Source organism: Moschus berezovskii, chromosome 6 (genome assembly GCF_049115385.1).
Source record: "Moschus berezovskii isolate FMDL1 chromosome 6, NW_MosBer_1.0, whole genome shotgun sequence".
Classification (NCBI taxonomy): domain Eukaryota; kingdom Metazoa; phylum Chordata; class Mammalia; order Artiodactyla; family Moschidae; genus Moschus; species Moschus berezovskii.
Window position 1 is genome coordinate 44,559,332 of NC_142465.1, and position 25,849 is coordinate 44,585,180.

The window sequence follows — 25,849 nt, forward strand, 5'->3', positions numbered from 1 at the left end:
GGAAGGAAAGTTATGACCAATCTAGACAGCATATTAAAAAACGAAGACTACTTTGCCAACAAAGGTCCGTCTAGTCAAGGCTATGGTTTTTCCCGTGGTCATGTATGGATGTGAGAGTTGGACTGTGAAGAAAACTGAGCGCCAACGAATTGATACTTTTGAACTGTGGTGCTGGAGAAGACTCTTGAGAGTCCCCTGGACTGCAAGGAGGTCCAATCAGTCCATCCTAAAGGAGATCAGTCCTGGGTGTTCATTGGAAAGACTGATGCTGAAGGTGAAACGCCAATACTTTGGCCACCACATGAGAACAGTTGACTCACTGGAAAAGACCCTGATGCTGGGAGGGATTGGGGGCAGGAAGAGAAGGGGACGACAGAGGATGAGATGGCTGGATGGCATCACCGACACGATGGACATGAGTTTGAGTAACTCCGGGAGTTGGTGATGGACAGGGAGGCCTGGCGTGCTGTGATTCATGGGGTCGCAAAGAATCAGACACGACTGAGCGACTGAACTGAACTGATGGTATAAGACCAAGTATAAGAAACTAAAGTGTGTTTTACCTGTTTTCAGGTTTAACATATTTTAATATTAACTTGGCAAGAAAAGATAGATTACAAATAAATATCACATCTATAATTTTTAAACTATTTTAAATTATGAGTTTAGACTTACTGTAAAAACATTTTATCTTCTACTAAATTGTTTCCTCAATTTGATCCTTTGACTTTATTCTACTTTTTTATTTGCTTGTCGGAGTTGTCACAGTTGATTAAATCAATAAGGAAGCAGATATAATAAAACATATAAGAGATTAGAAACCAACATATTAAAATCATTTTTGTGATTAAATGAAAATAATGAGAATAAAAGTCAAAGTTCTATTTAAATACAGTCTTGATTTATTTAATACCTGGAGTACACCACCAGAGTATTTTTAAAAGAGCACAGCAGGTATCAAGTAAAACATATACCATGGGAATAAATATCTTGAAAACAGAGTACAATATACATACATAATCAATCTTTAGAAATTTAAATTATTTCAGAGCATTTTGAGACAGTGTTATATAATTTACCTTGGTTTAAACATCCCAACGGACACTCATTAGCTATGAGAACTTGGCAAACTACTATGCCTTTAGCACCTCAGTTTCTTCCTCTGTAAAATAAGAATACTGCCTACTATACCAGTTTCTTGAGGGATTAAATGTGATATGTATCTTTTATGTAAACTTGAAGTTACCTTTCATACTTCCTTCTCCTTTAACCCATTACATCAATTCTTTCCTTCCATTGTCTCTCACTTAACAATAAAGACTAAACCTGACCTCTCCCAGATGCTCACCTCTTATCCATCCCTCCAGATACTTTTCTCCCTAGTAGATCCTCTTGCATCTAATGTTGTTATTGTTTAGTTGCTAAGTAAAGTCTCTTTTGTGACTCCATGGACTGTAGCCCACCAGACTCCTCTGTTCATGGGATTTCCCAGGCAAAATACTGGAGTGGATTGCTATTTCCTTCTCCAGGGGATATTCCTGATTCAGGGATTAAACCCATGTCTCCTGCATTGTAGGAGATTCTTGACTACCGACACAAGAAGGAAGTCCCGACAGCTTCTTAAAATACTAAAAACCACTGCCAAATCAAATTGTCTAAAGCACCAAATTGCACACTGCATTGTCCTCTTCAGATATCTGTAGTTGTTTTTGCTACCTGCAGAAGGAAGTACTAATTCCTAAACTTGTATTTTATGCCCTCCACTATCTGGATTTCTTGCTTACACAGCTTTATTGCCTAATATTCTTCTTCCTAGAAATTTCATTTCACTCAACCAGGACTACTCATTGGCCAGAAAGAGGAAATGCAGATTCAAACCTCTTTTACCGAAATAGTTTTCCATCGCCTATAATGAATTTGTCCCTTTTTTTGTATCGCATATTCCTATTAAGGAGCATTTCTTCAACAGTAAGTCAAAGTTGAGTCCATTGGCATTATGACTTATTTTTTCTCACAATTTCTTTGTATTGTTATTTATGCTATTATTTTACAGCAATAACCTCTAACTCCATTATCTCTCCTTTTGACCTCTGCAATTCATTCTCCACACAGCAACCAAGATGATGTTTTAAAATGCAAATCATATCAGGTCTCAACTCTGCTGAAAACTCCAGTGTGTTGCTATACTTAGAAGAAAAGACAAAAGCATCAAACATCACCTTGTACCTGCCCACACTGCCTCTATTTCATGTTTCAGTCCTCTATATTCTATTGGGAACTGAATGTACCAGTTTTCTTGAAAAGATGTACAAAAGTGTTAACAGTAATTCCTTCAACTACTTCTGACCTGTGGGGTTTCATGTGACCGTATCTGTTTCTCAAGCTGGAAAACTTAAGAGATAACTTCATTTCTTTCTTTCTCTCTCCTATTAGGAATAACCAGTCACCAATTACATGTTATTTTACACTAGAAATCCCCTTAATTTGATGCATCTTCACTCTCATTTAATTGATGCATTCATCTATGGTGGTCTTTGTTTCCCAAACACTAATTCTAAATATTTAACCTATATTCTCTCACTTAATCTTTACACCCATCATATACATCAGCCCTCTTTTATAGACAAACTGACACACAAAAAGGATAAGCAATTTGTTAACATAGCTATTAAGAGGCAAACCTGGTGTCCTTAACTATTGTAACATTCTTTCTTTATGTCACTTCTAATAATTTTTTAAAATATTTTCCCCCATTGCCCAGTTTGTAACAATTCAAACTCATTTGTGTTTCAAAAAAAGCTCTTGGAAGTACAGAACAAGGGTAATTGTCCAAGCACATCTCTTAACTCTCCCTAACCCACCCCATGTCTTTCTGCCAAACTGAACAGATAGACTAAGGACTTGCAGGGTCCTTTCCCAATCCCATTGGTTTATGAATGCCTCAACGTGTCTCTCCCAAAAACAGTCCACAAAATATGACACAAATTCTCTTCTTCAACAAAGCCTCCCTTCCCTCTGTCAGCACCCTGCAGAGTAACTTGTCCTACTCTCCACATTTTCATAACACTGTACTCGTATATCTTACACATAATCTATTGCAAGGCTGCTGCTGCTGCGTCACTTCAGTCATGTCCAACTCTGTGTGACCCCATTGATGGAAGCCCACCAGGCTCCCCCATCCCTGGGATTCTCCAGGCAAGAACACTGGAGTGGGTTGCCATTTCCTTCTCCATATTGCAAGGCAATAGAATTTAATTACTGGCTAATCTAGCTTTCTCACTAAAGGATAATCTCCTCCAGAGTAGGGGCTGGGTCTTAGTCATCATTGTATCATTTTTCTTCCAGTAATATTAGTTGAATATCCAGCACACACTAATGTTAAAATCAATACCTGCCATAACAGACCTTTGATAAATGATTGATATGGGAAATTATCAGAGTACCGCATTATAAAGCAAATATTCATGGAAAGAGTAGTTCTTATCAGACAGTCTTCATGTTTAGGGAGACTTAGAATTAGTAATGAACCCTGAACTGTCTCTAGGGATATAAGTCAAAGGACATGAAAGAGGATGAGATACAGAAGTGACAGGAGTCAAAAAGCAGCAAAGACAAACTTTACTCCCTGGAAAATTTTGTCATTTCTGAAGTATTAAGTAATCAAATGCAAGTTAATTTGGACAGAATTCTCTGCTACAAACACAAAGTAATTTCCTTTTTTGTGTAAACTCTTGGATCAGCTATTAAGCCACAGAGCTGCTATGGTGAAATACCACTCTACCAAATGTTTTTAGTTTTAGACCATTTAAGCTATTGTGAAACTCAACTTGGCAGTCATCTTGCTGCATAGTGAAAGAGCAGGATAAATGAAACTTCCCTGAAGTTCTTTTTGTCACCAAACAGTAGGAGAACGTTATTGGCTCCCTCCAGTTGTGGCTAGGTTACACAGGTTCTATTTTAAACATTTTAAGCCAAATTCTCATTGTAATGTGATATTCTTGGGCCAGTTTGTCTAACTTAAGAGAAAGGCCTATTATAGTAGAAACAGATCTGTTCCACTTCTTAAAAGTATACATAAAACTCTGGAAAAGTTTAGAAATCTCAATTTTTTCCCATCTAAAATGAAAGGAAAAAAGAAATTCTGCCTCTTCAAGCAAATTTAAAAATATAATAAGTAAATTCAAATGCAATTAATTAGTAATGATAATATATTATGACTCCATTTCTAGAATTTTAAAACTTTCTCTATTAAAATTTAATTCATGTGGTATTATTTATTTTATACCTCTATCACAGAAGATAAAAACAGGATCATACTTGTAATCAGGAAAAATAAAGTCTGAGGTAAAATGAATTGGTCTACTTTTTTTCTCTGACAGTTGACATTCACTATTTGTTACATTGAACAACTTACTTCACCATTCAATCTCATATTCCCTCACTTGTGAAGTAAAATGAAAAAATAGAGAAAGGGGAGGCAGAGGATGATATGGTTGGATAGTATCACCAACTCTACGGACATGAATTTGAGTAAACTCCAGGAGACAGTGGACAGAGGAACTGGCATGCTACAGTCCAGGGCTTCACAGAGCTGGGTATGACTTAGCAACTGAACAAAACAAAGTAAAAATAATATGTGGTGCAAAGGTTGTTTCAAGTATTCCACTAACATTTATAATGTCTGGTACAAATAAGTAATTAATTAAGTATATTAAAGTAATCAAACTCAAAGTCTTATTGAGAAGATTGGTAAATAGGCTTCAATTAAAGCTGAAAGGTCAGAATGTGATTTATTCATTTATTTTATGTATAAATTTAACTGAATTCAACAACTAAAATTATGAAAACTTTATAAGTAAAATAAAGAAACATATGTTAGGATACAGCCAATAAAACTAGAAATATGATGTCCAGCTTCCTATTCCAGGAATTTTAGTGTTAGCTTGCCTGCTTGGTTAGTTGTTTGAGATATCACTTGTCTGGGCATCTGTGTTGTATATTTTACTGAAAGGATTCCAATTGATATTTAACAAGCCACTTCAATACTTATTAACCATCAATTATGTATACAGTATACTGGGAACCAAGTGCAAAAAGATAAATGAAATTTGTCTGGAGGAGTACATTAAGTAATGTAAAGAATGGAATATAATTTAAAAATTCCAAGATTCGCTCATGAGCTCTTAAATAGACACAGGGAGATATCCAGAGATGGTACACTTAGTCCATCCACTGGCGAGGTCAGGTATAGTAGCTGATTTGATTTTTTAGATAAATAAAAATTAGCCAGGTGAAACGAGTTGAAAAGAAATTCCAGGCAGTGAGAAATACTCCTGTGTGTGAGAGGAGATGGGAAGAACTTTCTGAGTTATGTGAGTGCTAAAGACAAGACTATTTCAAATCCTGAAAGATGATGCTGTGAAAGTGCTGCACTTAATATGCCAGCAAATTTGGAAAACTCAGCAGTGGCCACAGGACTGGAAAAGGTCACTCTTCATTCCAATCCCAAAGAAAGGGAATGCCAAAGAATGCTCAAACTACCGCTAAATTGCACTCATCTCACACGCTAGTAAAGTCATGCTCAAAATTCTCCAAGCCAGGCTTCAGCAATACGTGAACCGTGAACTCCCAGATGTTCAAGCAGGTTTTAGAAAAGGCAGAGGCACCAGAGATCAAATTGCCAACATCCGCTGGATCATGGAGAAAGCAAGAGAATTCCAGAAAAACATCTATTTCTGCTTCATTGACTATGACAAAGCCTTTGACTGTGTGGATCACAATAAACTGTGGAACATTCTGAAAGAGATAAGAATCCCAGACCACCTGACCTGCCTCTTGAGAAACCTGCATGCAGGTCAGGAAGCAACAGTTAGAACTGGACATGGAACAACAGACTGGTTCCAAATAGGAAAAGGAGTACGTCAAGGTTGCATATTGTCATCCTGCTTATTTAACTTCTATGCAGAGTACATCATCAGGAACGCTGGGCTGGAAGAAGCACAAGCTGGAATCAAGATTGCTGGGAGAAATATCAATAACCTCAGATATGCAGATGACACCACCCTTATGGCAGAAAGTGAAGAGGAACTAAGGGGCCTCTTGATGAAAGTGAAAGAGGAGAGTGAAAAGGTTGGCTTGAAGCTCAACATTCAGAAAACAAAGATCATGGCATCTGGTCCAATCACTTCATGGGAAATAGATGGGGAAACAGTGGAAGCAGTGTCAGACTTTATTTTTGGGGGCTCCAAAATCACTGCAGATGCTGATTGCAGCCATGAAATTAAAAGACGCTTACTCCTCGGAAGGAAAGTTATGACCAACCTTGACAGCATATTAAAAAGCAGAGACATTACTTTGCCAACAATGGTCCGTCTAGTCAAGGCTATGGTTTTTCCCGTGGTCATGTATGGATGTGAGAGTTGGACTGTGAAGAAAGCTGATCGCCAAAGAATTGATGCTTTTGAACTGTGGTGTTGGAGAAGACTCTTCAGAGTCCCTTGGACTGCAAGGAGATCCAATCAGTACATTCTAAAGGAGATCAATCCTGGGTGTGTTCATTGGAAGGACTGATGCTAAAGCTGAAACCGCAATACTTTGGCCACCTAATGCGACGAGTTGACTCACTGGAAAAGACTCTGATGCTGGGAGGGATTAGGGGCAGGAGGAGACGGGGATGACAGAGAATGAGATGCCTGGATGGCATCACTGACTCTGTGGACATGGGTTTGAGTGAACTCCGGGTGTTGGTGATGGGACACGGAGGCCTGGTGTGCTGTGGTTCATGGGGTCGCAAAGAGTCGGACACGACTGAGCAACTGAACTGAATTGAACTGAAAGACAACATTGAAGAGGTAAGGCTGGGTCCTAGAGTGTCCTTCATTCCATGCTAATATGATTACACTAGTATGTAATGAATAGCCTACTTTATGTAAGGAAGTTAACACACTATTATGTGCATTTGCAAAAGATCATTTTAACTGAGGTGGAACAAAAGAGCTAAAGACTTGCAAGTATTAAGGACAGTTAAAGAGCTACTGCAATTTTCAGATAAAAGGTAACAAAGAGCTGAACTGGACAAAAATTTTTAAAGATTAAAACAATAGCAAAGATTCAAAAATATACTTTGAACAGAAAGGCCCCACTGTATAGCACAGGGAACTATATCCAATCTCTTAGGATAAACCACAATGGAAAAGAATATTTGAAAATAAGAATGTATATATCTGTGAAACTGAGTCACTCTGCCGTACATCAGAGATTGATATAACATTGTAAATCAACTATACTTCAATAAAAATGTAAAATATATATTACATATACAGATATATATGATATACATATTGTGAGTAAATCCATATTATGCAATGATTGTCACAATTTTATTTCTATAGCCTTCCAGTGTGTTAAAACAGGATATACTTCTGCTTAAATATAATTTTGATATGTATTATATGATATTTTTACATAGCACTCATTTTAGCAACAGTAGATTTATATTTTATTACAATGTTGGCATATTGCCTTTATTATTCATCATGTCAGATTTATCTGGCAGTTCTTACAAATGTGTTTATCCTTATGAAGTTTAGAATTTACTATATTGTCTAGTTCTCAAAAATGTGTATTGAGTCTTTCTTAGAAGTATTCGTTAAATCTGTTAATTCACATAGAATCCACAGGTTTCTTGACATCATAAGTCTTCCTGCACAATAACAAAATACAGTACTTTTTAAATCAATGCATATCTTCCTAACCCTCAACAGTTCAGTATGTTTTCTTCAAATGGGTCTTAGACATTTACTGATAAGTTTATACCAAGTTAGCGTCTCCTTTGTGTTGTTAAATATCAAGGAAGTCTGTTCATTCATTATATTTAAAATTACTTTTACAATAGTAAAAAGGGTTACAAAATTGATATGCCTGTATTAAACATGAAGTTCTAGCAAATTCTAATATTAGATTATCCTTGCTTCTGATTTTCCATAAAGAGGTCAAACATCACAGATATGATTGGAACCTCTGTGCACTCCTCTAGACCATCTCCCAAGTGGCATTCCTATATAAAATTCAGGACTCTTCATTAAACTTGAATTCGAGATAAACAATGACTTAATTTTTATTATAGCTCATGTGATCTGCAATTTGAATGTATTTTTATTTGCTAAATCTGACAAGCTAACTGAATTTGTTTTGTATCATTCTTAAAGATTTCAAAGTTTTACCGCTATGCATTTTGTGATCTTAAGCACTTCACAGCATTGTTTTACATGTCTTTAAATCATATAAATGGTTTAAACATGTTTCCACTGGCTCATATAAAAGATTGCTGCTTTTTCTCTTTAGCATACTCAGTTTGAACATTTGTATATAGCTGGGTATGTCTGAGACACACGACTACATATGTCTCTGTCAGGATCTTTGGAAACCCTTGATTGATATTTACTGTATTTGACAACGTGTGTGCTAAATCTCTTCAATCGTGTCCGACTCTTCATGACTCCATGAACTGTAGACTGGCAGGCTCCTCTGTCCATGGCATTCTCCAGGCAAGAGTGTTGGAGTGGGCTGCCATACCTTCCTCTAGGGGATCTTCCCGACCCAGGGATTGAATCCATATCTCTTTTGTCTCCTGTATTGGCAGGCAGGTTCTTTACCACTAGTACCACCTTGGAAGCTTCTTAAATTGTGATTCAAGAGTACAGATATTCCTAGTTTTGTTAAAAACATGGTTTATATTTTTTTCTTTTAATAAGAGTAGAAAAAGGGAAAGTGTCTCTGCTCTTTCTTTTTACAATTGAAATCCCTTTGCTTCTGAAAATTATTTGTGCCTTTGGTTGCATTATAACAAATGGAATCAGAATCTTCAGGTGTGAAAGTGGTAAGTCACTTAGTTGTGTCTAACTCTTTGTGACCCCACAGACTGTAGCCTGTCATGATCCTCTGTCCATGGAATTCTCCAGGCAAGAATACTGGAATGAGTAGCTATTCCCTTCTCGAGGGGATCTTCCTGATGTGAGGATTGAACCCAGGTCTCCACACTGCAGGCAGATTCTTTTACCTTCTGACACACCAAGGAAGCCCCAGAATCTTTAAGGGTCAGTTCAAAGCTGTGTAAACTGACAAATACCACAGGTGATTCTGCTGCAGGAGAGAGACTCATGCCTCGATAGACCCATGCCTCTATCAAAGATAGAGGTGTTTAATATTATTTAAAAGATTCTACTTGTGTCCTTTCTTTGTATGAACTATATGTACATTTTTAAGCATTTTGTCACATATTTTTAAGATTCTTGCTGCTTCTAGAAAAATGGTATTTAGTCGACTTCCATAAAACCTAGCACTTCTAATACAAGTTTATAAAAGGCTTTAATTATTAAATAGAGGCTAACTGAGATTTTGTAGAAAAGTTCAGTCTGTTTTGGTTCTGTTGGACTTTCTGATATTGGAATATTTTGGCCTGCAAAAAGTAATCAAAATATCCTTTGGAACTTTAAACAATCTATTGATGATTTAAATATATTAAACTCAACAATATTTAGCCAGCATTTCTTTGAAGAATAATCTTCTTTTGTTCTATTACAAAATCTTATGCTCCAGTAAAATGAATACTTTACTATTCCTCAATTATACATCGTGCTTTTTCTGCTGCATCATTTTGCTCATACTCTTCAACTAAAGAGTTGAATACCTTTTAAATAGGTGAGATACCCTCACCTTAATTGATAAACATTACCTATCTTTCTAAAGAACAGTACCCAAATCAACTTCCCCTCCTCTTCCAAGATTTTCAAGCCCAGATGTTGGTTCTGTATTTCTGAATCCTAAGGACAATCTGTTCATATATTTTTTCTTAGCATTCATATTGTATTATTATATTATACTGTAACAATTTGTGTACTTGGCATTACACTTAGTAGCAGATTGCGATAATAATAGTTAGAATTATAATATATGATAATTATTTTGCATTTGCTAAATGCCAGGCAGTGGATAAAGGTCATCATTTGGTTTAATCAAACAAATATATTAAAATAGACATACGTGTATGTGTGTACCCAGTCACTAAGTTGTGTCCAAAATTTGCAACCCCATGGACTGTAGCCCACCTGGCTCCTCTGTCCATAGAATTTTCCAGGCAAGAATACTGGAACAGGATACCATTTCCTACTCCAGGGGGTCTTCCTGACCCAGAGATAGAATAAATAAGGATATAAGATATGTGATTGTTTTTATGAGGGCAGAATAAAGTTGAGTAGTGCTTCCAAAATCACACAACTAGCAAAGGGCCGATACTTAAGCATGTCTCACTGTAGAGGCAGCATTCTTAACCACAAAACTCTGTAATGCCATAGATGATCTACTACCTTTATAGCATCTTGTTCAGTAACATTCACATGGCAAACCTAGAATATTTATTACATTGACTCTCATTTAACTCCTACCACCAGTTTGATCTTATTTAGGCTGACTTACATAATTATAAATATGTGAATCTCAAGTCAACATTTTTGAATGGTTCTGTTTTTCCATTATACTTCAGAATTTTAATGAGAATATGTTCCCAGCTAGAGAACATGACCTAACCACTAGGTCTTCTGCCTTCCCCTCCATTTTAGCAGACTCCAATTGTTTTGTAGATCTGAACTGACAGCCATTACATAAAGCAGCCAGAAGATGATTAACTTGGAAAACTGAATTTTGTCAAGTTAATTACCAGTGATAAATACAGACTTTGATTCATGAGTATGGCTTTTAGCAGAGCTCTTAAAGTGAGATGTTAATCAGTAAACACTAATTTTTTATAGTTTAATGGAAATGTCAAAAGGGGGGTTTCAGGGAAAGCCCAGGCAAGAAAAACCCTGGTGTGCACTGAAAGAATCACTAAATAGAAAAGAAGCATTCATTTTAGAGAAGTGTTTTCAAGCTACTTGATCATGAAATGAACATGCCTTTAACTGCTGGAGTTGCAATCAGATCAATCATCAGTGCTCTTCACAAACACAGAGATCAATTGAGAGGTTGTATTCTATCAGGCACAAACTTTCCAAATTAAATGGAGCTACTTGGCATTAAAGGTGAATGCAAAAAGTCAGGACAAAGAATGAAATATATTCCTATTAAATATAAATTTTTAAATGTATTATATATGGTATTTTATCAAATTGGAAATATTCTGCAAATGTTCTTCCTATTTCAATAATGAACAAATACTTTTGGAAATAAAGACTTTTTCACACATGGTCAATCTAAGTCATTCATGCTGCTTTTTAAGCTTGTTGGCTTTCTTTGTGTCATGGTGTCAAAATCTCAAAATTCTTCCTCTCAGGAAAAAGATCTCTCTATCAGAACACTTCTGAAAATGATGGCATCATAGGAAAATATAACCCTTGTGTTTTGCTGCCAAATACTGCCACTATATATATTTTAATACCTGGAAAAAAAATCTGACTTTTATAGCATATAAAGAATTCAAGCTTTGAATGTATATTTCAGATATCATTTTTAAGCTATTTATTAATGACTGGGAAAAAACAGAACCAGAAAATCAATGGAGCCTCATTTGCGTTTATAAACTCTTTGTTACTGGGCAACATTGCATTCCTGAAACTCTGTGTTTTGTGTCTCAAAAAATGAAAATTAAATATGACATCAGTCACAAAATATTATGACCAAATGCGTGTACTTATAATATTCATAAATATCCTCTCCCGGTCTACCTATTTCCCTCAAAGCCCAAGTTCATACCCAGATAGTGCATCTTTTTTATAAATAGAATGCAAAGACTGTGCCTCTAATTCCTCTATAGGTTACCAAATCTATGACTGAAAAAATATGCTTTCTAGTAAAAATAACAAAACAGTTGTAATTTTGTGTCTAATTAAAAGATACCAAATATACATATACACACACCAACTCTATGAGTAAGGGCAGATAATGATACAAAATTCCTGCATCATTTATTAATTTATGTGGGCAAAAATTAGTATTTTTATATTTAAGGGGACTATCAAAGAAAGTTACTGGACTGGGAGGTTTACATCAGCAAAATTATTTGAAAGAAAGGGATTTTCTGGAATTAACTCCTGTTAGTTTATCCAAACACGATCAAAAAATATTTGCAAGCAAATCATTAACAATTCAATGCTTTTCTTTGCTTTTCCTCAATAGAAGCACTAATAGAATTTCTGAGCAAATGTGGATTTCAATCTTCTTTTGCAGTTAAGACCATCAGAGTCAGTGATTCTGTTTGACATTTTTTATCTTAGAGAAAATGAGTGCTGAAATACAGTTTTCCTGGCAGGCCATGAGCCTAGTCTACAAAACTGTGATACGTCTTTCAGGACATCATTTTTAAAATCTGAGAATTTGAATACTGAATCAGTGAAACGTATTTGATGCAATTTCATATACCACTGGAGAAGGAAATGGCAACCCACTCCAGTATTCTCGCCTAGAGAATACTGTGGACAGAGGAGCCTGGTAGGCTGCTGTCCATAGGGTCCCACAGACTCAGACACGACTGACGTGACTTAGCATACACCATGCATTGGAGAGCAAAAGGCAACCCACTCCAGTATTTTTGTCTGGAGAATCCCAGGGACAGAAAAGCCTGATGGGCTGCTGTCTATGGGGTCACACGGAGTCAGACATGACTGAAGTGACTTAGCAGCAGCAGCAGCAGCATATACCATTATGGTTATAGATTCAAATGCTATGTTACCATTCTATTCTGAACTGTGGGGCAGAAATTTTTCTCTTGAGATTGTATACCTCCATTTATCATTGATGTTTTCATTATTTCCCACATCAAATTATATTTGTGAAACTTAATTGGATGTTTTCAAAGATAACCATAAAGTCAATATAAAATCTCATAACAGCCCCATATCAGATGCTACACATATGGAATCCATTAAGGAAAAATAATTGCCTAAATTGACCCATGATAGGCTCAAAATTGCCTTAACCCTTCCATATGGTGAGGCAAATAATTTAAGAAGCAATTTTCATAGCTCTCCTCATTTGCAATTTAAAGTCTTTTATAGTATAAATTCTTTCAGTCATTGATTCAACAAATATTTGTAGAACTCACCCTGAACCAGGAATGTAATAATTACCAAAATCAAATATCCATCCCCCAAGAGTGCATAGTTTAGTACAACATTACAAAGTAATATATGCATGTTATTTGCTCATTTTGTTCATTTATCAGAATTAATTAGACAATTAAAACCACTAATAATCTCCCTAACTCCGAGATAGCCACAGTTGAAACCTGGGGGTTTATAAATATGCATTTGTGTATTTATTAGTTTGGAGCATAAAAATCTCTGGTTTTGTAGAGAAGAAATTGTCAATAACACCAATATCATAAAATTAAATCTATTAATACATTTGCATGTATGAGCCACAATCCTTTATATTTGTATATTTATTTTTTCATTATTTTTCTATAGTAAATAATGGTAATGAATAGCTGCTGCTGCTGCTGCTAAGGAGCTTCAGTCATGTCCGACTCTGTGCGACCCCATAGACGGCAGCCCACCAGGCTCCACCGTCCCTGGGATTCTCCAGGCAAGAACACTGGAGTTGGGTGCCATTTCCTTCTCCAATGCATGAAAGTGAAAAGTGAAAGTGAAGTCGCTGAGTTGTGTCCAACCCTCATTGATCCCATGGACTGCAGCCTTCTAGGCTCCTCAGTCCATGGGATTTTCCAGGCAAGAGTACTGGAGTGGGTTGCCATTGCCTTCTCCAGTAACAAATAGCACCACATTGCATATCTAGTCACATAAATCTACATATATGCCTCATTCGCCCCTCAAGAAAAATCCCTGTAGGCAAAATTCTAATATAGAGGATATGTACTTTATTTTAAATTTTTAAATTTACTTTTAAATCAGTGCTTCCATTTCCACTAGACTTGCATTGTTTTGAAACTAAGTTACTATTTCAACCATTTTCCCCATGCTATCCTATTATCTATAGGATCAATTTTGGTCATTTGCCTTTTACTAAAACACTTTCACTTCATCAAATTTTTGGCTTTTCTTAACAAATGACCGTCACAGTATTTTCTTTATCCTGAAGGAGAAAAACCAAAATATGTTGTCATACCCTCTCTATCATTCCTAACATAACATATTGCCTTTCTCCCTTGTTTCCCTATACATTTTGCCCAAGGGTTGGTCTATTTTACCAGCCTTGTAAAGAACAAATATTGGATTATTTTAACAATGGCATTTCCCCTCCTCATTTTTTTTTTCAAATTTATAAGTGTCAACTTTTGCTTTCCATGATTTTTTCTTCTTCATTTTCCTTAAGCATTTTTTCTTAATATTTTTCTTGATTAACTCAACACTAAGTTCACTTATTTTCAGTTTTTATTGTATAATTTTTCTGAATATAGCTTAGGCCTATTGCCTAATTTTATACATTTTTTCTCTGCTATTTTGAAGCATCATATAATTGTAGAACTGGATCTCTACTTTCATCAGGGTTAAGAAAAGTATTTATCTCAAATGTGAAAATGTTCAGTTTGCCAAATGCAATGGATGTTTAGAGTCACCCCAAATCCTTCTCACCTGACCTCCTTTCCTACAAGAATGTAGACAGCTGAAAGTTTCAATAACTATGGATGAATATGTGACCTACTTTTAACAATGATATGTTCACTGAAGTCACTGGGTAGTACTACTGGGAAAGCTAAGGGTTTTTTCCCAACAGAGCTTGTGTGTATATATATATATGTGTGTGTGTGTGTGTATTTAATAGGAGAATAATTACGATGTTGTGTTGGTTTCTTATGTACAGAGGAAGGTGATGAATGATAAATGATAAATAATAAAGTAAAGGCTAAAGTTTTGTGTATATGACCATATTAGAGGCAGGAACAAGGGAAAGGGAGGAGGACTGAAGGGACAAGACAGTCAATATACAAGCTCTGCCTTACAACAAAATGAATGAGCTATGAATATGTGCTTGTATACTGCCTGGAATGTGGTCATATGCACAAAGCTTTAGCAGCCATCTTGAACATAAGGATGAAACCACACACTAAGCAGGACACCATAACAACGGAGAAAGGATACAGATCCTTAAGGAAGTCCTGGAGCCACTCACAGGTCTAAACTGCCTATCTCTGACTCCTTGATTCATGAGAAAGATAAAGCCTTTACTTTGTTTAAACCACTTTCATCAGATTTTCTCTTTCTTGCAATCAAAATTAGTTTTAACAGAAAACATGTCTGTAGTCCGTCTAGTCAAGGCTATGGTTTTTCCAGTAGTCATGTATGGATGTGAGAGTTGAACTATAAAGAAAGCTGAGCACAGAAGAATTGATGCTTTTGAACTGTGGTATTGGAGAAGACTCTTGAGAGTCCTTTGGACTGCAAGGAGATCCAACCAGTCCTTCCTAAAAGAGATCAGTCCTGGGTGTTCATTGGAAGGACTGATGTTGAAGCTGAAACTCCAATACTTTGGCCACCTGATGCGGAGAGTGGACTCATTTGAAAAGATCCTGATGCTGGGAAAGATTGAGGGTAGGAGGAGAAGGGGACGACAGGATTAGATTGTTGGATGGCATCACTGACACAATGGACATAGGTTTGGGTGGACTCTGGGAGTTGGTGATGGACAGGGAGGACTGGTGTACTGTGGTTTATCGGGTCGCAAAGAGTAGGACACAACTGAGCAACTGAACTGAACTGAATGTCTGTAGTACATGTTGCCGGCCCCCTTCAGGTTTCCTTTGCTGGTCAGTACATATGTTCCCCAGCTACTGTGAATTCATGGCTATAGTTTCTCTGGAAAACTGTCCTGGACTAAGAAGAGCTGCTTTGGGAATGGACCACAGTCAATAGTTATTCCTATATTTGTTATTATTATTATTACTATTATCATTAGATGCTTATTAAATACCTACTGAATCTCAAAGATCTGACTTTGATGTGTCAAAGTAAAATTATACTGGAAAAATTTAAACAGGCAAGGAAGACTTTATTAGAACTATTGTAATAAGAAAAAAGACTGAACTCAGTTCCATTGAAACAAGTGGTAGGAGAGTTTTTACATCAGGGGTGAGCTAGTAGAACATGTACTAGTAGACATGGAACAATAGACTGGTTTCAAATAGGGAAAGGAGCACATCAAGGCTGTATATAAAGACATTCCTGGATTATAAAACTGGGTAGAAGCTGAGGAATAATTTATATACATTTCACAGGGGCAGAGAAAGAATTTTCAATAAGTTTTTTAAAGTAAATCCTTCAAGAAAAGGAAATTAGAGAGACCTATAGTCAGGAAAATCCCCTCAAAAATTAGTCAAGCTGAGGGGAACTTTAAGGCTATTTTGGTCACACTTCCTTTGTCTTTTGTTACTTTGACCTCATACTTTTTCCAAGTTCAAGGAGAATTTCTTAAATATGTCATTTACATTACTGATCTTGTGAAATGCCATCAGTGGTCTCTATTTTTATTCAAGTTTTAATTTGGCAATTGTGTTTTACATTCCATTTTCTTATTTCAGATCATTCTCTCATTATGATTTTGCACCACTGTAAACTGCAATGGTTTGATTTATTTCTTTGATTAAAATCAAAATTTATCAGTCAACCTAACATATGCTAAAATTTTCTACTGTGTTGTAGTAACAAATGCACAAGAATATACTCTATCTTTGTTTCAAATGTCACGGTCTTTTGAATCAGAGCGTTGTGTTTGTTGTGCTCACAGAGAAGAGTATGCTTTTTAAATACTCAACATTGACACAGGTTCTGGAAAAAAAAAAAAAAAAACTTGAGGATCTATTTCCAAATCTTTCCAGTACAAATAAAAGGGTAAGGGAGTAGTTTTCAATTATGTTACTTTCATTATGCTAACAAGAGATCCAGGAGCCTGGGATGATAGTACAGAGAAACTAAGTTGATCTGGAGGAAGTCAGGACAGGATGTGCCAGTATAATTTGAAGATGAGTTTTCTTTTTCTTTATTGAAAGAACATTAGTTGGCTGGGTCACGCTCCTATTTTATGCCTGTTAAATTTTCTTGTAGAAATCAATGTGTTGCATTTTAACAAAAAGGTTTGGTGAATTTCTATCAGCATCAAGGATACCATTTATCCATGAGAGGTACAGCAGGCACAATGCCTATGGTCCATGTTACTTTTAGGAGTTCACAAAATTGTTTTAATTTTAATTTGCTTTGAAAGAAGAGAAAACACATAATATTAATAAATATATAACAATAAATCAGCTTGGATTATACTTATCTTAAATGGTTGGAAAATATCATTTGCAATTATTTTTTTATCAGAAAGGGGCCCATAAAGGTAGAAGTGCCTGGGGTTCATGAAAATCACAATATGGTCCCACTACCATCTCTTCCACTTTCCCTTTTTAGTGAGTCTTTTCTAACACACACAGGGCTTCTTGGTCATGTTAGTAGTTCCTTCATTCTAGTAAGATTTAACTACATCTAGCAAAGACATATCAAAATTTCTATTATGAATATCATCCCTTGCCATATTTACCACCCAAACTCCAATTTTGTAGCTTATTATTGCTCATTTCAATGAGATTCTTACAGGATAAAGGATATGATCACCTTATGAGTATATTTAATGGCTTAGCTATAAAACTTGACTCATCAAGAGTAAACAACACATCAAGTATTTCATGAGACAAAACATTTTGTAGTTCCAATTCCCTCTGCTTCATGGAAAAGTTAAAACTAAGTCACATGTTAGTCAGTTGAGCACTTCCAATAATAAACATGAGTAAATAGCATGCTAAGAAAGCTTCTTCATTAGATAATTGCTTTGATTATTAGATATGAAATCTTAAAAAGATTATGAAAAAAATTATCCTATAGAAGGAAAACCTAACACGCAATGAAAACAACTCTCTTGAGTAACTAAGAATGAATTATATAGAATTCCATAGCATAAGAATAACTTTAGTCACTGGGCCTAGGTAAGAAAACTTCATAATAAGCAGCATAAGTGTGCTTCTTATGTGTTAGGCATCTTCCAATATATGCATCACATGATGCAATTCTCCCACAGTTCTATGTGGTAGCTGCTGTTATTATTATTTTCAGTTCAGTTCAGTTGCTCAATCATGTCCAACTCATTGCAACCCCATGGAATCCAGCATGAGAGGCTTTTCTGTCCATCACCAACTCCTGGAGTTGCTCAAACTGATGTCCATCGAATAGGTGATGCCATCCAACCATCTCATCCTCTGTTATCCCCTTCTCCTCCTGCCTTCAATCCTCCTGCCCCGCAACAGAGTCTTTCCCAATGTTTGATCTCCTTACTGTCCAAGGGACTCTCAGGAGTCTTCTACACCACAGTTTAAAAGCATCAATTCTTCAGCTCTCAGCTTTCTTTATAGTCCAATTCTTCACACCCATACATGACTAATGGAAAAAACATAATTTTGACTATACAGAGCTTTTCTGGTAATGTCTCTGCTTTTTAATATGCATCTAGGTTTGTCATAGCTTTTCTTGCAAGGAGCAAGCATTTTTTAATTAATTGGCTGCAGTCACCATCTGCAGTGATTTTAGAGCCCAAGAAGATAAAGTCTGTCACTGTTTCCATTGTTTTCCATCTCTTTGCCATGAAGTGATAGGACATTATGACATGATCTTTGTGTTTTGAATTTTGAGTTTTAAGCCAGCTTTTTCACTCTCCTCTTTCACTTTCATCAAGAGGTCCTTTAGCTCCTCTTTGCTTTCTGCCATAAGGGTGGTGCCATTTGCATATCAGATGTTATTGATATTTCTCCTCGAAATCTTGATTCTAGCTTGTGCTTCATCTAGTCTGGTATTTTGCATGATGTACTCTGCATATAATTTACATAAGCAAGGTGACAATATATAGCCTTGACGTGCTGCTTTCCCAATTTACAACCAGTCCATTGTTCCATGTCCAGTTCTAACTGTTGCTCTTTGACCTGCATACAGATTTCTCAGGAGGTAGGTTAGGTGGTCTGGTAGTCCCATCTCTTGGAGAATTTTCCACATAAATAAATTCTTGAAGAATTTGTTGTGATCCATACAGTCAAAGGGTTTAGTGTAGTCAATAAAGCAGAAGTAGATGTTTTTCTGGAACTCTCTTGCTTTTTCTATGATCCAAAGGATGTTGGCAATTTGATCTCTGTTTTCTCTGCCTTTTCTAAATCCAACTTGAACATCTAGAAGTTCAAAATTCATGTACTGTTGAAGCTTTCAGAGAATTTTGAGCATTACTTTGCTAGCCTGTGAGATGAGTGCAATTGTGTGGTAGTATGGACATTCTTTGGCATTGCCTTTCTTTGGGATTGGAATGAAAACTGAACTTTTCCAGTCCTGTGGCCATGGCTGAGGTTTCCAAATTGGATGGCATATTGAGTGCAACACTTTCACAGCATCATCTTTTAGGATTTGAAATAGCTCAGCTAGAATTCCATCACTTCCACTAACTTTGTTCATAGAGATCCTTCCTAAGGCCCACTTGACTTCACACTCCAGTATGTCTGACTCTAGGTGAGTGATCACACCATCATGGTTATCTGTGTCATTAAGATCTTTTTTGTATAGTTCTTCTCTGTATTCTTGCCACCTCTTCTTATTTTCTGCTTCTGTCAGGTCCATACCATTTCTGTCCTTTATTGTGCCCATCTTTGCATAAAATATTCCCTTGGTATCTCTAATTTTCTTGAAGAGCTCTCTAGTCTTTCCCATTCTATTTTTTTCCTCTATTTCTCTCCACTGATCACTGAGGAAGCCTTTCTTATATCTCCTTGCTATTCTTTGGAACTCTGGATTCAGATGGGTATATCTTTCCTTTTCTCCTTTGCCTTTCACTTCTCTTGTTTTCTCAGCTATTTGTAAGGCCTCCTCAGACAGACATTTTGAGTTTTTGCATTTCTTCTTGGGGATGGTTTTGACCACCATCTCCTATACAGTGTTATCAACCTGTGTCCATAGTTCTTCAGGCACTCTATGTATCAGATCTAATCCTTTGAATCTATTTGTCACTTACACTGTATAATCATAAAGGATTTGATTTAGGTCATACCTGAATGGTCTAGTAGTTTTTTTCTACTTTCTTCAATTTAAGTCTGAATTTTACAATAAGAAGTTCATGATCTGAGCCACAGTCAGCTCCTGGTCTTGTTTTTGCTAACTGTATAGAGCTTTTTCATCTTTGGTTGCAAAGAATATAATCAATTTTATTTTGGTATTGACCATATGATGACATCCATGACCATCAGATGATGTCCAAATTTCATGGGACCAGATATGTTTTGAATTAAAATATTTCTGGAGTTTTTGGAATTTTGGAAGAGTATATACCTGTCTTGGACACAGGAGCCTGGGGGGCTACAGTCCATGGGGTTGTAAGTGTTGAACATGACTTAGCATCTACACTACCACCACCATGTATCTGTCTGGCATAGTAACATATAATCAAAAATATCAATATTTCTTTAGGAAAAATTGTTCATATTCACTTCAGATAGAATAAATAAGACAGAAATCATCTCAGATTAGTTCAGAACAGATTTGCTACCAAATACGTTCTGGTCAAAAGCAGGTTTTATCACCAATGCTGTATGTCTCAAGCTTTTTTGAATTACAAAATTATAAGAAAGGAAATGTTGACCTGCATTTTTTTTTTTGTACTGGGTGTAGCCCAACCATGAGGTACCTATTAGTTGATGGATAAGTCTGTTGTTCCCAACAGCTCAAATTTATGTTAACATGCCTCAATAGCAATCAGAACCTTTTGACAATAAATTACAGAGGGTACGTTAAGAACTAGAACTGAGTACCAAAGTCAAATTGGCATTTCTCTTTGTCAATGAAGATAAGATATTTTAGAGTTCTTTACATAACATAAAGACTTTTAAAACTTAGAAAAAAGATCCATAAGAGATCTTAAGAGAGTGAAAATAAGAGAGAACCATAAGAGACAAAGTAGGAGCTTGTCCTGAGTGCTTTTATAGCCATCACCCATGTAGCTTATTTCATTGGCTTTTGGGGGCAGGGGATGTGATGGGAAAAGTGAAAAGTTGAGCACTGGAGATACTCAAGGAGGACTGCGATACAAAGCACTGCATTCTTTATGTGGGCATAACTATCTTAATTCTGATAAATGAGGACATCTTGATGAACTGTGATGCTTGGTGTTTGGAAAGAGAAGAGGATCAATTAATAAAGTTCTCTCAAAAGGCAAAAATGTATTTTCCTGGTTTTATATTTGATACAACAATCATAGCTGGTCTTCAACTTAAATAATCTGACAAGATTATTTTTAAAAATGTTGAATTACATAAAAAACTACTTGATTACAGCTAATTTTTCAAAGGGATTTATAATAGGATTCATATATCTGGCAACCCTTGGCATTTCAAATAAAATTCAATTTTCAAAAACACAAAACAGCCATACAAACTAAATGTCACTTGACTGTGTGTCATAATATTCTTATACTGCTCTACACTCATGCATGCATACACACACAGAGGCACACACACAAAACTTTTGAAATGGGTATCTAGTACTTAGACTCACATCTATCTATAGTACTGAAACATACTCTGAATTAAATCTTTGAAAGACAATGAAGAAGCTAGAACTTAAAAAATAAGCTCAGTTCAGTCATTCAGTCATGTCCAACTCTTTGCGACCCTATGGACTGCAGCACACCAGGCTTCCCTGTCCACGACCAGCCCCCGGAGCTTGCTCAAACTCATCAAGTTTGTGATGCCATCAATGTCCATCGAGTTGGTGATGTCATCCAACCATCTCATCCTCTTAAAAGATCAAATTACTGCTAATAAGTATGTTCCTTTCAACTCTTTTCTTTGACTTCAACATTCTTTAGAGATAAACTTGAGTAAAGAATATAGAGAGTAGATTCATAAGTAGATTAGTCTAAGCACATAGTTGAATGTCAGGATCAGGACCAGCAAGGCAGATCTTTTAATAGAATTCTACTCTTTTTAATTTTAGCATGATGCTGTGCTGTGCTGTACTTAGTCACTCAGTTGTGTCCAATTCTTTTTGACCCCATGGACAATAGCCTGCCAGGCTCCTCTGTTCATGGCAATTCTCTAGACAAGATTACTGGAGTGGGGTGCCATGCCCTCCTCCAGGGGATCTTCCCCATCCAGGGATTGAACCCAGTTGCCCACACTGCAGGTGGATTCTTTACCATCTGAACCACCAGGGAACTCCAAGAATACTAGAGTGGGTAGCCTATCCCTTCTCCAGGACATCTTACGGACCCAGGAATAGAACCAGGGTCTCTTGCATTGCAGGCAGATTCTTTACCAGCTGAGCTACCAGGGAAGCCCTAGCATGCTAACACATGGTAAGTACTTAATAAATACTTTCTTCGCTGCCTAAGAGTCTCGGCAGTTACATAACTAGTGTATTATATACTTCCTCTGAAGCATGAAAGAATACATTAAGCAAATAAGAATGATTTATTTTCTTGACCTCAAAACACATTGAGATAAGGTGAGTTCCACAATTCCACATGAAATATAGTAAGTTTCTGGTCCTGATTCAAAGTTGAATGCTCTTTTATAAAAGTTACTGCTTCCTTTCTTTTAGCTGATATATTTAGTATCTGTATTTTGTTTGCCAGATGATCAGGTTAAGAAGGTCTGGTACTTGGAAGTTGCTTATAAAATAGCTTAGAAATTATATAGCAAATTCTTGGATTAAAGGAATTTTGTGGTGGCTAAATGATTGGGTCTATATATAAAGCTTCTTTAAATACTATACTCTGAAAATATAACTAACCTCAATTTTAAATCAAAGTGACTATTATTTCATCTTCCCATTGGGTTCACATATTACTGATTTATTTAGCATGCTCTATTATTACAAAAGACTATCCATAAATATGCATTATCTCATGTGATGAATCAGCAACTGTTAAATTTTCTATCTTGAGTACATTATTTCCAGCTGAATGAACAACCCTTCTGTCCTCAAAGGACAGATAACTTTATAATTAACTTTAATTGTTCAATGTTTAAAAAGTTTTGAGCAGTAGTAACATTCAGGTAATCAGATAATGGTGATTTCAAAAAGCATCTCTTAAAAGATTTAATCCCCCCATACCATGAAGGAAAATAAAATTCAATGAAACTATCTTCCTAAGGGCACCTTTGTAAAATATGCTTTGATTGAAAGAAATGCCAAATTTTTATCAGATGGGTTACCAGGGCCTAGAAATACACAAGCCAGTCAGTTCAGATAAAGAGAACAGCAGAGCCTAGGAAAACTTTGAAAGATAGGTACAAAGTTAATCAGATCTGAGTCTAAATACAACCTGTGACTTGTAGCGCTAAACATGTAATCTCTAGTGGCCTCAGTTTCTTCATCTGTAAAGAGGGGATCATTTCTGCCCCATAGTGCCACATAAGTACTCTGTTCAATCACATTGCTCCAGCATGCTGAGGAGGGACAGAGCACTTCAGCCCCTTCCCCAGAGGCCTGAATTCATTAAAGTCAACATTTTATTTATTGGGCTCTATAGACAAGCCTGAATTCATTCAAGCCAACTCCTAGTGTTGACTGGAAAGCTCCAGTTTCCTTACCAGAGAAGGCACTGAAAAACCTTTCATAACACTTGGGACCACCTTTAAATCTATCCAGCGAGTTCTTGGTTTCAAATGAGAATATACATTGCTTTAAAAAGAGATATCCATCAGATGGAATGAAAGAAACATTATAAAGGCTGAATTTCACACAAAAACATAATTTTAAAAACAGAGGAAAAAGTTAAACCATAATCTACTGCACTTATAAGCCAGTCAATAAAAAATTTAGAATCTGTCTTCCTGAAAGATAAAATATTTATTGTTGTCATTTAGTCACTAAGTTGTGTCTGACTCTAGTGTAACTTTGTGGACTATAGCTTGCCAGGCTTCTCTATCCATGGGATTTCCCAGAAAGGAACACTGGAGTGGGTTGCCATTTCCTTCTCCGAGGGAACTTTCCCACCTAGCGATTGAACCCGTGTCTCCTGCTTTGACAAGTGGATTCTTTATCACTGAGCCACCTGGGAAGCCTATAGATAATATTTACAACCAAAGAAATCCCATTTTACTTAGTGTCTTTAAACCTGATTAAAGAATGAATAATACAGAGCTAGATATGAAAAATCTAATTTTACAAAAATTCATAAATACAATTACTTACAAGAGGCCCCCATTTTGCTTAAGAAATACTAAAGAGCTACCTCCAATTACTAAGTACATTGTGCTTACAGGAGTGATTTTATCCAATGGTGATTTTAATACTAAATTTCAACCTAAACCAATGCAAGAAAAACAAAACCATATTTTTAACAGCGAGCTATGAAACTATTTTCTTGTGAAGTTATAATGCTCCCTCAAGGAAACAACAGAATTGAGTAGAAGAAATGAAGTATATTTGAAGATGATTTTATATTTGCTAGTGTTGACACTCAGCTGATGAGCAGAAATTCACTCATTTTAAATGTTAATTTACATGACTAGTTGATGTCAAAGAGCTTATTCCAGAATTTACAGCAAGAAAACGTCTTTAAGTTGGAAAGTCAATATATGCAAAAAATATATTAATAGTGACCATACTATATGATAGACATTGTTCTAAGCTCTTTACAGGAAAAGTAGCATGAGGTTCATTTCAGTTAAGTTTAATGAATTATTTTAGTTTAGTGAATAGACTTTATTGATTTATTGTTCCTATAATCATGGGAATAGATCATAGTTGGTTTCAACCATAATTACAGCAGTAATTACTTTGTAGCTAGACTATCTGCCTACATTTGGATGTCCTTTGCACTGCAGGTTAAGCCTATGAGTTCCAGACATGCATGGGAAATGTAGATAGTGTTCCTACCTCCAGACATACATATTTACCCACATCAAAGAGCAAGGTACTATGTTACCATATGTACTGAGTATATATTCTAAAGGATACATTGCTTCTCATAGGGTGCTACCTTTCAGCATTTGTTAGAGTTCATTTTTTATTCCAGGATATTTAGATTTGTAGTTTTAAAAAAGGACAAATACAGGGGAAGAGAGAGGGGAAGGAAAAAAGGAAGCAAGGAGGGATGGAGGAAGGGAAGAAAGAAAGAGAGAGGCATCTAGTAAACTTGGAAGGAAAGAAGAATGGACATTGGAGCCACTTCGACCTAGGTTCCAATGACCAGTCTCCCACTTGAGACCATAACAGGTTTATCTCTCAAAAGCAACAGGAATATAAATATTTTCTCCAACATGAGAATTATCAGATCAGGCCATAAAATATTACTTTTGCTATTTTTGGATAGCAAGGGAAAAAATGTGTGGGTAATGTTAAATCAAGGCAAAGAATCCTGCTAACTCAGCATCATCCTTTATAATTAACTAAGCTGTTTTGTTATTTTCTTCCATTAGCTAATACTGTTGGTGTGATTATCATTTTCTGAAGGCAAGTGTTACCAGTTAACAAAGGATTGGTACCAAAGGATATTAGAGCAATACCCAGAGTGATTCTTGAGAAGGCAGCCTCAGCATCACCCGAGAGCTTGTTAAGATACAAATGATTAGGCTCCACTTCAGACTACTGAATCAGAAGCTTTGAGAATATGTTTTAACAAGCTTTTCCAGTGATACTTATTTTCATGCTTCAGAATCATAGGCTTAAAGGATATCTAAAGCAAATGAAATTCAGTTCATAATCTATGGTGTTATAAATCATACTCTCATTCCTTTCTATATCTATTTTTCCTTTGTTCCATAAAAATGCTTACAAAATAATTTCCATGTAGAGGGAATTTCTTCAGTCAGCTGCAGAATGACCAGGAGGAC

General features: G+C 36.1%; 1 protein-coding gene across 6 annotated transcripts in view; it reads right to left on the minus strand.

The window, feature by feature from the left end:
* The window catches only part of CNTN1 (contactin 1), a 427,927-nt gene that overhangs the window by 361,728 nt on the left and 40,350 nt on the right, over positions 1–25,849 (minus strand). The gene's annotated exons all lie outside the window — the stretch shown is intronic.